The sequence below is a fragment of the Setaria italica genome, chromosome VII (genome assembly GCF_000263155.2).
Source record: "Setaria italica strain Yugu1 chromosome VII, Setaria_italica_v2.0, whole genome shotgun sequence".
NCBI lineage: Eukaryota > Viridiplantae > Streptophyta > Magnoliopsida > Poales > Poaceae > Setaria > Setaria italica.
This window is the reverse complement of record NC_028456.1, coordinates 28,679,578-28,692,782: the sequence shown is the minus strand read 5'-3', so window position 1 is coordinate 28,692,782 and position 13,205 is coordinate 28,679,578. Positions and strand designations below refer to the sequence as shown.

The 13,205-nt window shown below is 48.2% G+C and overlaps 1 non-coding gene across 1 annotated transcript; it reads right to left on the bottom strand.

Moving 5' to 3' along the window:
- Nucleotides 1-1,433: 1,433 nt before the first annotated feature.
- Nucleotides 1,434-1,520, bottom strand: TRNAM-CAU. Its single transcript is given in 2 exon segments — nt 1,434-1,469; nt 1,483-1,520. It is a non-coding gene; the product is annotated as a tRNA-Met (tRNA).
- Nucleotides 1,521-13,205: the final 11,685 nt, after the last annotated feature.

Genomic DNA, 13,205 nt, shown 5'->3' with positions numbered 1-13,205 from the left:
CTCGGTACGGTGGGGACTGCGCGCCGCAGAAGAGCGGCGGCTACCGTAGCGGTCAAAAAAAGAGGACGTGTCAGGCTACCACCTCGGTTCTCTTAAAACAAAACATCTACTCCATATGAGTAAACAACACACTGTTATGAGATCTATTCGTGGCCGACCAAACATACAAAATTGTAAAATAAATGTATCTAAGTGCATCTAGTTTTACGTCCATTGCACTAAATACAATTCTATGATTATTCCAATAGTATTTCTGCCTTATTATTTTACGTTCATGTATATTTGACTATTTGTTACAGTTATCATTCACATTTCTTTTCCAGTGCATCCTTAGCAACATTTTACAAAGTCCACAAGTCCCAAAAGGATATTTTTATTCCTCTTATTACAGGGTTGATGTGAAATTCCAAGGAACCCGTAGTGTTTTATTCTGTGATCAATCATGGTCCCTAGAGGATGTAGCGAGTTGGGAGGACACTCAGATTGATCAGCTAGAGGATGAGACGTCGATGCTGTCCTTTCCAAGGACGAAAGAGGCCGGAGAACATCAGGAAAGAGGAAGAAAACCATTCTCGATCTAGTGTCGGTCCTCGACAAAACTCTCACCGCCGGCAGGACCTCTGTATCGGAAGGATCCTCGCGTGTACACTGCCAGATCAGACGCGCGTACAGTAGGATGTGAACAGCTAATGAAGCTGGCCATCAAAACATTTGCAAGTCGTGACTAATAATCATGGAGCCCCAACCGAAACATCTCCATAAACCCGGCGCTTCCTCCAGCTCAGATCAGAACGGCGATCCGCCGCCGGCAGCGGTATCACAGATGCAGCTGAGCTGGTTGTGCTCCGCAGATTTCGTCCGTCGCCCAAGCCCCAACCGCTGGCAGGTAGTGGAGCCGTGGTCCGTGGAGGTAGAGACAGGAGGGCGAGGCGAGACCTGCACTGCACACACCTGACGCCGCACCATGCCCCGCGTTGCTGTTGGATGGATGATCTCCGTCGGCCACCATGTGGGCACGCGTTTGATGAGCCTGTTGGCCTGGGAGGACTGGAGGAGAGGAGATGACGCCGGCCGGCGCGTCCCGTGAGCAGATAGGGTTACCGGTATAGAATTTGACGGCAGTGGTTGGATAAGGGAATGTCTGTGAAGTTGAGGCTAAAAAAATTTGGCGACTCGGATCTCGGCATGTGCAAAAGCATCTCGGAGACTCGGACCATGTGCAGATGTGCTTCGAGTCGTTCCATCGTATACAAAAAAAATAAGGAAAAAAAAGGATGGCTCATATGGCCGTTGCTGGGCTGCGTGCAGGGCCACGAATTCCTTCAACGAAGGGAGGAGTGTGCACGCCTCGTACGACATGCCCATGGTAGGAATGAGATTGGTTTTGGGCCTTTCGGCAAGAGAGAAAAAAAAGATGTGGGACAAAAATACAATGGGGTGAGAGAGGCTCGAACTCTCGACCTCAGGATCACTCGCTTTAGCTATGAGACCTACGCGCTAGCCAACTGCGCCACCACCCCTATGGTGTCTAATGGAAAATTAAAAAATAACTTAATTTAAACTTCCTATCTGTATTCTGTATGAATTCGAGTGTTGGACAAATGCAAATGCAAATATATAGTTAGAGAAGCTACAATGCATTACTGTAGTATTTAAACGAATCTGTGTTCGTCTGGTTGGTTCAAACCAATACTAAGCATGCCCTTCCCTTTCGAGAAAATTCCCTTTATGACACCACTAAAATAAGACCTTCCTTATTTGACTCTAAAATTATCGTGTGAAGCACCGTCACAGCACGTATGTGCGACCTTCCGGGCGCCGTCACAGCACGTATGCTACCTTCCGGGCGCGGCAGTGCCGGGCCCACGCTGCACAGTAATGCACGTTCCAAAACTTCACGCTGACGACGAGCTTGTGTTCTGGTTCCCATTTGCGCCTATTATTTCGGAGATCTTACCAAACCACACGATTTCGTATAGGTATAACAAGCTTTCCGCGAAAAACGAGAATAAAAAATCGAGCGATGCTGGGTCCTGCCTTCACGTGACGGATAAGCTGGTATATCTCCACGATCTACAAAGAAGCCACGTGATTGGATCATGGAGAAGGCGGCGGTGGCGGCGGCGGGGGAAGATGGGATCGCTGACGAGAGAGACAAAGCGGCGCCGAGTAGCAGCGCTGTCGCTCCATCCCCAAAGAAGTGCAAGACGGCGGCCGTCGATGCTGGAGCGTCAGGCGCAGCAAGCAGCGTTCCCGACGATGTCGTCCGCAACATCCTCGCCCGCCTGCCGGCCCGCACCGCGGTCGCGTGCACGGCGCTCTCGAAGCACCCCGGCGGCCTGATCCGCAGCCCGTAGTTCAGGAGCCTCCACCGCCGCCTCGGCGCGCCGCTGCCGCAACCGCACATCGCGTACGTCGCCGACGGCGCTCGTGAGGAGGAGACCCGAGCAGAAGAATCCCGCCAGCCGGTTCTACGGCTTCCATGTCGCCGGCGCCGGGCGGCTCAGCTGCGACGGCCCGATGCGCACGGTCGCCGGTTGGAAGTACCTCGGGACGAGATATGTCAACACATGCAACGGCGTCGTGCTCCTTGCAAGCAATGGGTTCTCTGACCTATGCAGGTGCACACTCTGGAACCCGGCCGTCGCTGATGTTGCCAGGGAGGTGACAGTCGCCCAACAATCGCCAGAAAGCAAGTGTCTCGTCCTCGGGTTTGGTTACGGCCGGAGGAGCAAAACCTACAAGATGCTTCTGTGCCGCAAGGATACACACCAGATCAACCGGTTCATTGCTAGTGGTTCATTGCTAGTGCTCGAGGTAAAAACAGAATCCGCATCACCGGCGGGCCAACGCATCGCAGCAAGTATTCGCTAGTAATCCAGTTACTCGGCGACGGCGCCGAGAAGCAAATACCACTGCCAATTGTGTCATCTGTGGAAGTGGACGAAAAAATGAAGCAGAAGTCACTCTACTTGGACGGCACAATATATCTCCACTTGGAGAAATCAGTGATCCTCGCTTTTGAAGTAGATGATGAGACGGTGAGTAAAATAGACGTACCGGGCGAGCGTCAAAATGCTCGACTCTTGCATGGAATGTTCGAGCTCATTGAGATGTCAGGTCGTCCGTGCATGGTGAGGATTGCTGGCTGTTGCATAGCATTGTGGCTGCTCACAGCGGATCACCACAGGGAGCAAATGTGTGTCATCTCGGATAAGGACGACATCTATTGCCTTTCAATTGTCGGCGTTTGGCACTGCGGTGGGATGCTAGTTCTGCACTTTGAGTGCTCGATCGACGACATTTGGTTGTACGATGTTGCAACAAAGAAGATATATAAGGCAGACATGCCAGGCGATTTGATGGTACAAAGGTCCGACTATGAGCTAGCTTGGGGATACAAGCCAACGCTTGTGTCACCGGGAAGCATTGTCGGTGAAATCAGTCAAGACCTGGAGCGGCGTCGGAATCGCTCGGCGCACATCATGGAAGTCACAAATCCCCTCTCTCTACAAGATATGAGGAAAGGGCAAGAGGCGACGCTGAACACCGTGTGCCTCATGGAGTTCTTGGTTCGCATCGTGCAGAACGAAACTACCTGATGACATGCAAGACCTGCTGGAAATGCCAAAGATGGATTCAGAAGACCCAGACTACCTTTTTGAGAGCGTGTTGTATTTTGATTAATTATTTCACATTTTGTTTTGCTATTTGTTAGCACCTTAAATAGCCTAGGAGTAAAGGTTGTTTTATTTTTCTATTTTTGTTCATTTTTAGTCGATTATAAGGTTCCTAGTTGACGATGAATTAATTAAACCACTACTAGCCGACTTTGATCGCTTTAGGTATCCCAATTTTCATACCCGGAACTTCTTTGAAACTTATGCTTCAATGTTACAGCTTGCAGATTGAAACGTAATCTTTCAGATACAATAGTAATCAAAATTTGGTTTTATACATTCACAGTCTATGAATTTGAAACTAACTCTTTGGAGCTCAAAGTATTTGCTATATCATTATTTAGCGTCATCCACATTATTATTTATTTTGTGCTAAAACATGAAAATGTTCTCGTCATGTGATTACTAATTAGCTGGCTAGCACGTGGTGGTGCACTAAGCGTTGTGTAATTTACTTGTTGTTTCTTTCTTAATACAAAGATGCAGCTCTCTTGCACAATTGAGAAAAAAATGCCATTCAAACAAAGAGAAAAAAAAATATGCAAATGTTATTGTTCGTAAACGTGAGCCGACCGGCACTCTAAAAAAAACATATTAGAGCAACTCCAAAATATGGCTAATCTTACCCCTAATAGTTTTTTAGAAAAAATGAAAAAAAAATCCAACAGTTCCCCAAACCTCCCCCAATCTTTTCACGATGTAAAAAACAGCCGCCCACCGTGTATATTTTCGCGTTCCGCCTCCTTCCCCAATCGTTGTTCCGGCGCGCGCGAGCACCCTTCCCACGCAGACTGTTCCCACGGTAGGCGGCGGCGGGCTGGGGCTAGCGCCAGGCGATTCCCGCGCAGCCTCTTCCCGTGCCAGCACCCTTCCCGCGGCAGGCGGTGGCTGGGCGAGGGGCGCCTGGCGGCGGCGGGCCGGTGCGAGCGCCAGCGGCGGCGGTCCGGGTCGAGCGCCAGCGGTGGTGGCGAGGCAAGATGCGCCAGGGGCTTGCCGCCGGCGGGGCGAGCGGCGGGGCTAAAGGTGGCGGCGGTGGGGCAAGGATGCTCCAGGGGCTGCCGCACGCGGTCACAACCCTAATGGCTTGGCGGTGACCAATTTTTTCTTAGTGTCATGGGTGAAGACCATGGCCTGACCAGTGGTGGTGACTGGTGAGGTGGATTTGAAGGCGTAGTACCACCCCGTCCATGAGCAAGATATGAAGAAGGGGCAGAGATTGAGATTAGGCACTGTGTGCTTCATGGAGTTCCTGGTTCCATGGTTGGCATCATGTGGAAGCTGCTGGACAATATGCAAGATGTAATGGATGATACTGTTGTACTCAGGGAACCTGATCCCCTTTTTGATCTTTCATCATATTTAGATTAAGATTAGTATCCGTACTAGTTGATGACGACTAGCCTACTTGCATCTATTTGGATCTTAAGGTATCGTATTGGGAACTTGGAATTTGTAATTTTGCATTTTGACCAGATTTAGAACATGAAGTTGGAATTTTCAAATTTCCTATTGAAAAAAAAAATCAGAAGTCACAGCGAGAATCTCAAGTTGCTGAATCTTTCGTTGGAACTTCGAGTTTCATCTTGCAGAATTATTGTCATTATCAGGTGAATCCTTGCTCCTATGCTCAAACAAGTTATCACTGGTTAAGTTAATTCCAACTTCCAAGGAATACAAGTACATGGCTAGGTTCATCTGAAGTTTAAGCATGTAAATATACTATATACCACTTATTTTTATGAAAACAGGAGAGATCGCCCGTTACTGTTTATATCTTAAGAAATAAAAAGTTTACAAGAAAAAAAGAAAAAAAAAGGAAAGCCTTCTTTGGCTCATTCAGTCCCCCGGATAGTGTTGAAACCGAATTGACTTTTCCTCCTGTAAAACTGATGGTGATGTTTCTTGCATAAACATGCTCGAGTCCCCCCAAAAAAAATTCTAAGTTTTTAAAGAAAATTTTCTAACTTACAAATTCGAACCCTGATAAAAAAGGGAATTAATTTTCTTATTGCTCCCTCTGCATATTGGCATGCAGTTCCATATCCTATATTGTCCCTCCTCTCTCAGCCTCAATAGTCTATTCCCTTTTTTTGTTTTGGAAAGGAACGGCAAAAGCTTTGCCGTAAATTTTATTAGAAGAGAAAAAAAGGAAAAAAGAACAAGTCTGTACAACAGGCAGTATCTCATCTACTGCCGTCCAAACCCAACAAAATAAAAACTCCCAAGCAAACTAGACAACTAAATACCCTGAAAATTGAAGAACGAAAGCAAGAAACAGTGCTACAATTCCGGCGCTTCTTTCACCAGCTTTATATTTAGTTTGACGAGGGTGATCGAACCAGCGAGATGCTCGACTACTGATTTGTTAGTCCTTGTGTAGCGAAGCTGAATTGCTGGGCGTCTTCTTTGATTAGGTACGCTACCTCTCAGTTGATTTGGATTCATGATTAAAAACTCTCCTATTTCTTTCATACTATATGTTTCGCCAGAAAAACGCCCGTTGAAGTTTCCACCGGCGTTTCCAGCGTCCACATCAGTGCTCGCCTCCTGCTCGGGCTCGGCTACACCCAACCGCTCTACTTCTGACTGCATCTCGGGCCTCGGGCTGGGCTGCCTAGAGGCCCGCCCAGCCATGTCCCCATCCACGTCGGCGAACGTCCTCGGCCCGAAGCCCAGCTATAAGCCTATAAATCCACCGTCGTCCGCCACCATCCGTCTCCACTCCACTTCATCAGCCAACCTCAGCACTTCTCTCCGCCGCACCCAGCTCCCGCTGCACAGCGCAGCTTGCTCAGCCCGCAGCAGGCCATTTCCGAAGCCAAGATCGCCCGACGACAATGGGTCCCCTCGACGTGGAGGCCGGCGGCAACACCATCAGCGCCGACGCGGCCACCGCAGCCGACATGGCGGAGGCGATCCTGGACGTGGCGAAGCTGCGGCGGGTCCTGGTGGGCGGCGGCGTCGGCCAAGCCGCGGCGGCGCTGTACATGATGCTGTTCAGGCCGCCGGCGGGCCTGTTCCTCCTGTCCGGGTCGCTGCTCCGCGCCTACTACGGCGTCCTGGCCGCGACTGTCCTCTTCGGGGTGGCGGAGGCGTGGACGGGGCTCTGGCTCTCCCACGACGACCCTGCGGCCCCGCCGCGCCGGCGCGCGGTCGGCGTGGCGGTGCTCTGGGCGTCCGTCCTGCCGCTGCTCCTCCTGGCCGGCGTCGGAGGGTTCGCGGTCTTGAAGTGACGGTGCGATGTCCACTGGGTTGCGCTAGCTTGTTGCCGCTCGCGTCTCTCGTGCTGGAGCTTTGTGGGTGTCCCCGTTTGCAGGATATAAGTTGTGTGTGTTTTCATGTCTGTTTGAACTTGGGTGTCAAATACCATTATGTGCTGTGTATCTTGTTTTGTTACAAATTTACAGTGAATAATATGCATTTGCCGCACCATGTGAACTTCCTGTATTTTGCGATGATATATATAGTAAGTTCACAGACATGTTGATTCTATTTCAAATTTCTGGAGTGGTACTGGCATGTTTCCGTAATCTTTGTACATGAGGCGAAAAGTCTGTTCTGAAATTCGAGAGCGAACGATCGAGCTGGTGGGGGACAGCGGACAGGGGGGCAATTGAATAACTGATCAGTGAGCAAGCGATTGCAGAGCGGGCGGGTGGCCCGGGCGGCCAAGAGAGTTTTCCACTAGACTATCAGAGATTCAGAGAGTGTCAATGAGCCCAGCAGGTGCAGCCGTGGCATGAGCTTCCATTTGTTTTTCACCCAAGGGTGAAAGCCACACCAGATATGCGCAACAAATAAATACGGAAGTGTAAATTGCTGTAACATTTTTCCTTATGTATTAATACAAGCTGGGGGGAAGAATCTTGCCGGCCGTTTAAAAGAAAAAAAAATGCGGTGGCAATTTTTCCCTCGGCATACTGCATATCTTTTCTTTTCCAGATCATGTGAGCGTGTACAGTAAAAAGTAAAAAAAAAACACATGGGACCTCCCAGTCAGTTTTTTTTCACACACAGGGCCTGTTTGGCTCACTAGTGTTAAAGTTTAACACCCGTCACATCGGATGTTTGAATGCTAATTAGGAGTATTAAACATAGGCTAATTACAAAACTAATTGCACAGATGGAGTGTAATTCGCGAGACGAATCTATTAAGCCTAATTAGTACATGATTTGACAATGTAGTGCTACAGTAACCATTTGCTAATGATGGTTTAATTAGGCTTAATAGATTCATCTCGCGAATTAGCATAGGGTTCTGCAATTAGTTTTATAATTAGCTCATATTTAGTTCTCCTAATTAGCATCCGAACATTTGATGTGACACTGTTAAAGTTTAACATCTCATATCAAACACCCCGACGTTATACTAATCAGTTGATGACCAAAGGAAAACGTCAGCCAAGGCGCACCGATGAACCATGCAAAAGTCGATGAACCATGCAAAAGTAGATAATAGAATTATCTAAGGCAAGTAGGCCGACGTTATACTAATCAGTTGATGACCAAAGGAAAACGTCAGCCAAGGCGCACCGATGAACCATGCAAAGGTAGAATTATCTAAGGTAGGTAGGCCGTCGCTGTCCATGAACTTGTTCGGCTGGACTAATAAGCCGGCTGAAAAGTTAAAACGGCTGATTTGTTGCGAGAGAAAAATACTATTCGGTGGCTGATAAACCGGCTGATAAGCTGAAGCGAACATGATCCCATCCTGCCCTGCTGCAACGAGAAGGATTACTTCCCTTGTTAACTGTTGACATAGTTTTCTTCAACGACACCCACCTCCGGAAAATAAATTTCTGTAGCACCGGTGCGAGATCGCCTTTCTTATCACCAGGGGGCTCGGGCTCGGGCTCGTCCGAACCAGTTCGGGCCACTCGCTGTCACATCAGACCCGATCGAGCTTTCTTTTTTCTACTGCGCACCCTTCTGCGGCCCGAATCAGAAAGTCCTACTCTGCCACACGCTCGGGCCATCGGGCTACGCCTACCCGCTTTGTACAACCATTCAAGTATTCAACTCCCAGCACATCCCTATATCTCCAACCTGTTAAAGTTTAACACCCATCACATCGGATGTTTGAATGTTAATTAAAAATATTAAATATAGACTAATTACAAAACTAATTGCACAGTTGGAGTGTAATTTGGGAGACGAATTTGTTAAGCCTAATTAATCCATGATTTGACAATACTACAGTAACCATTTGCTAATGGTGGATTAATTAGGCTTAATAGATCCATCTCGTGAATTAGCACAGGATTCTGCAATTAATTTTATAATTAGCTCATATTTAATTCTCCTAATTAGCATCCGAACATCCGATATGACACTGTTAAAGTTTAGCGCTCGTACTTCACATGCTTTTCCAAAGCGCCACCGATCAAATCAGCTCGAGAGCCACCTGTGACTGCGAGCGATCGGAGGCTCCGGCAGCCGTCATCACTAGCCAGGGACACGACGGTCGATGGATTCGTTCTGCATCCAGATGCCCACCGCGGCGCCGGAGGAGATGGCGGACGCGGCGCACGACGGCAAGAAGCTCGTGCGGATCCTGGTCGGCGGCGGCGCCGGTAAGGCCGCCGCCGCGCTTGTCCTCGCGCTGCACCGGTCGCCCGGCGGCGTGTTCCTCCGCGGCAGGGCGCTGGTCTACGCCTACTACGGGGTACTCGTCGCCGTTGCGCTCCTTGGCGCCGTGGAGGTGGCCGTGGGGTTCTGGGTTGCCGGCGACCCCGACCGCAGGCGCCGGTGGGGGAGGCTGGCTGTGTGGGTGTCCGTCATTCCGCTGGTCGTCGTCGCCGGACTAGGTGGTTTCGCCGTGCTGAAGTAGCCGCTGTGCGGTTTATTTCCATTGTTGCTAAGGAGACCAGTGGTGCAGTTTGCTTAGCAGATGGCGAAGGGGTTCTGTTAATTCAGCGTTAGACATATGCAAATGAGGCCCCGTTTTGGATCCACATCGATTATATAATCCGGCTAAAAATCACTAATAAAATCCAAACGGGTTGCTAAGTATGAATTATAAGAATCCAACCATGTAGAATTTAATAATCCTACTATTTCCTCCAACCTAGCTATTTGGAGATTCTAGATTGAGAAATGAGGATTGTACCCCTATCCTAAACATTATTCCCCATCCAAACTAAGAGTATTGTAGTCATTTGAGCTTTTCAGGTAACACACTATGCGGATCATGACCTTAGAATCCAAACATGCTACATTATTACTATCCAGATCCGTAGTAAAATGTACGGTCGGTCCTTAATTAGTAGCGAGCGTCATCTAGGCCCCCAAACTTCCAAATGCACATCTATATCTCTAAATTTGCTAATCACGTAAGATCACCGGCGTTCATCTTAAAATACCTGCGTAGCATGCTGATTGTGTAACGATGTGGACCTAACATGTCGAGCGCACGTGTCAGTTCCACCACTCCTATTTGCCTCTCTCTTCCTCACCCCTCTCTCTGTCCCATCGAATCTCAAGCGGCGTGGCTCACCTCTGAGCCACGGGTGAGGCGGCCCCCAACAGCGTGGGGAGTGCCGGGGACTGCTCCGAGCGGCGGGAATGAGGCAGCCCAGTTGCGCGACTCAACTCCGAGCGGTGGGCACGAGACGGCCCCGAGCGCCGCTAGCCCAACAACTGGTCGTGTGTTGCTTGCTCCTCGAGTCGAGCGCTGCCCCCACCCTCTCCCACTGCCATCGTGGAGCTTGACTCCTCCCCTCGACCACTAGCCTCGAGCTCGGCTCCCGGCGGCGGCGAACGGGGAGGCACTCAAGCTCGGCTCAGAAGGGGTGGATGGGGAGGCTCTCGAGGTCGACTCCCGATGGTAGCGGACGGGGGCGCTCGAGCTCAGGCACCTGGCAGCGGACAAGAGCTTGCCCCAGTGGTCCGCCTTGTCGTCGACACCCGTACCGCCTCGCCGCTCTGCCCCTTCGCCTGCCCATCCGCTGCTCGAGCCTATGCGAGGTAAGGAGATCCTTAGAGGTCTCCATGGCGTTGGCGGCCGGCGGCGGCGGGGAGGGATCTCCAACCAGGCGGTAAGGGCGAGGGAGAGAGGGGGTAGGTAGAGATAGAATATAGAGAAGACATGCGGACCCCACATGTTGGGTCCACGTTAATGCACAGTTAGCATGCCACACAGACAATTTAATATCGGTAATATAGATTTAGATCTCATGTGAACCGATTAACAAGTTTGGGTACCTCAATGTGTGTATTTTAGGGCCTGTTTGGATACACACTCCTAAAGATTAGGACTTCACTTTTAGGACACTTTTAGGACTTGTGCATCCAAACATGGATCCTAAAAGTGCACTCATAAACTTTAGGAGGGCTATTTTCATTAGGAGGGCCAAGGCATCCTAATGGGTTCTTTTTCTCCTAAGTGGTCCCCAAAGCTCCCTTTACCCCTGTTGCCCTCCCGAAGCATTTAATGACGTGAACAGTGCAGGAACATTTAGAATGAGTAATTGGGGGTAAAAAAGTCATTTTCCCTCTAACATCCTAAAGATTAGGATTCCATCCAAACAACCCTCTCCTAAATTTTAGGACTACAAATTTCTGGATACTAAACTTTAGGAGAATCCTAAACTTTAGGAGTTTGTATCCAAACAGGTCCTTAGAAGTTCGGGAACATAGTACAACGTGCGAAGTTCGTGGACCGACCGTGCATTTTACTCTAGAACCTTGATTCTCATAATCACTACTCCCTTTGTCCTAAATTTCTGTTCGTTTTAGCTTTTCTAAATACATAGATTTTGTTATGCATCTAGATGCGTGTTATATCTAAGTACGTAACAAAAGTAATTAGAAAAATTAAAATGAATAATAATTTGGGATGGAGTATCCTCGTAATCCTAACTGCAGCGCGATAGATCCAAAGGCGGCGGACGTCGAACACTAGACCTCCGATCCGTTCCCTGCACGCATCCGCACCTCTTCGTGCACGGAGCGCCGCCGCGAGTCCGCGCAGGGCATGTCCGAGTTCCTTAACGTCGTCCGTCCGCACAAAGGTAAACACTTCCTTTCACGAAATTCGTTTCTGCTGTATAAGGATGCTTTTTTGTCTGCGTTCGAGAAATAGAAAATCCATTGCTATACGAGTTGTTTAGAAAGTCCTTGTTGTGCGAGTTCTTACTGATCCATTATATTGGCCTGCAAGGTGTGAGGGCGGATTAGTATAAAATATCAACGTGGCCGCCATTTAGTGATAGAGAAATCGAAGTTGCGACAGATGAAAAGGTAAATTGTGTTTGCTTCAAGAACTACTACCAGCCCAATATAGCGGTTATTTGAATGGTGAATTTGATAAAGAATAGCATTTAAATTCACATTTTTCGTCAAGAAAGTATGTGTTTAATCAAATCAAATTTCCAAATTGTTCATTTCATTTTGTGTAACCGACATGTAGAGTTCCTTTTGCCCTAATAGAATCAAACGCCTCATTGGTTTTCTTCTTGTATGAACAATTTTATCTCTACTAGACTACTACATAATAGTACATATTGAGCCAAACATTTATGCAAGTAACCTTTTCCTGTTCTAAGTAACCTTGCTATTATGCTAAGAATATTTTTTTTGTGGAATCATGAAAGAACTATGAATAAGAACGTAATGAATGTGCAAATATAATTTGTAACTCAAATCATGCATTCTTGAACAAACTTGGTATTTTTTTTACACCCCTCCCCCCTCCAATTTAGCCCAAGCTCCGCCACTGTCGTCATGGCTGTTGCTGTTGAGGGGAAGGGAAAGTCGTTAGAGTGTGAGCAACGGGCCAACAAATGTACTGGCTGGCAAATCAACACAAAATAGCCCGATAGGCGACAGAACAACCTGCCCGCATGAATCTTTGAGTAATCGCAGCCAAAAATCTAGATAAAAAGAGTGAAATGCATCAAGGTCGATGGACCTCTTCTCTTATCCCTCCCTCCTTTGGTCTCAACAACGACAGTCTTATTGTAAGGAATGAAACTTGTTCTATTTTTCTTTTGCAATTTAATCCTAGGATATTTGTGTTCTTTCCTGCTTTAAAGTGTGGTTGCGATTTTATCTTTATTTCTTAACTTTGTGATTTTTCCTCGATTATTCACAAGTTAATGCAATTAGGAGCGTCAACTAAAAGTTTGCCGTTCATGATCCAAACAAGGAGGTTAAAGGTGGGCTTAAAATGGCCAACCTAGCTAATGCAAAAATTTTATCCGAGCTAATTTAGCTAGCTAGGGATCCTCTCCCATTCCGTTGACCCGTCAAAACAAAAACCGAATTTTGATGCGAGCAGAGAAATGCATGCACAAATAGAAGCCACTAACGTACGTACCATGTACGTTTGCTATGATCATAATTCGCAACTTTGCACCCGAAACAACTGAAAGGCCTTTATCAGCAAATTAGCGAGGCGCCAGAGGGCACGCACGATCAAGGAAATTAACAAAGAACAAGATATAACTGATTAGCCACCACCTAATCCAGGGACGAACAACGTAACAAGCTCACCCGAACTAATCGCGCACCCGGCGATCGGTT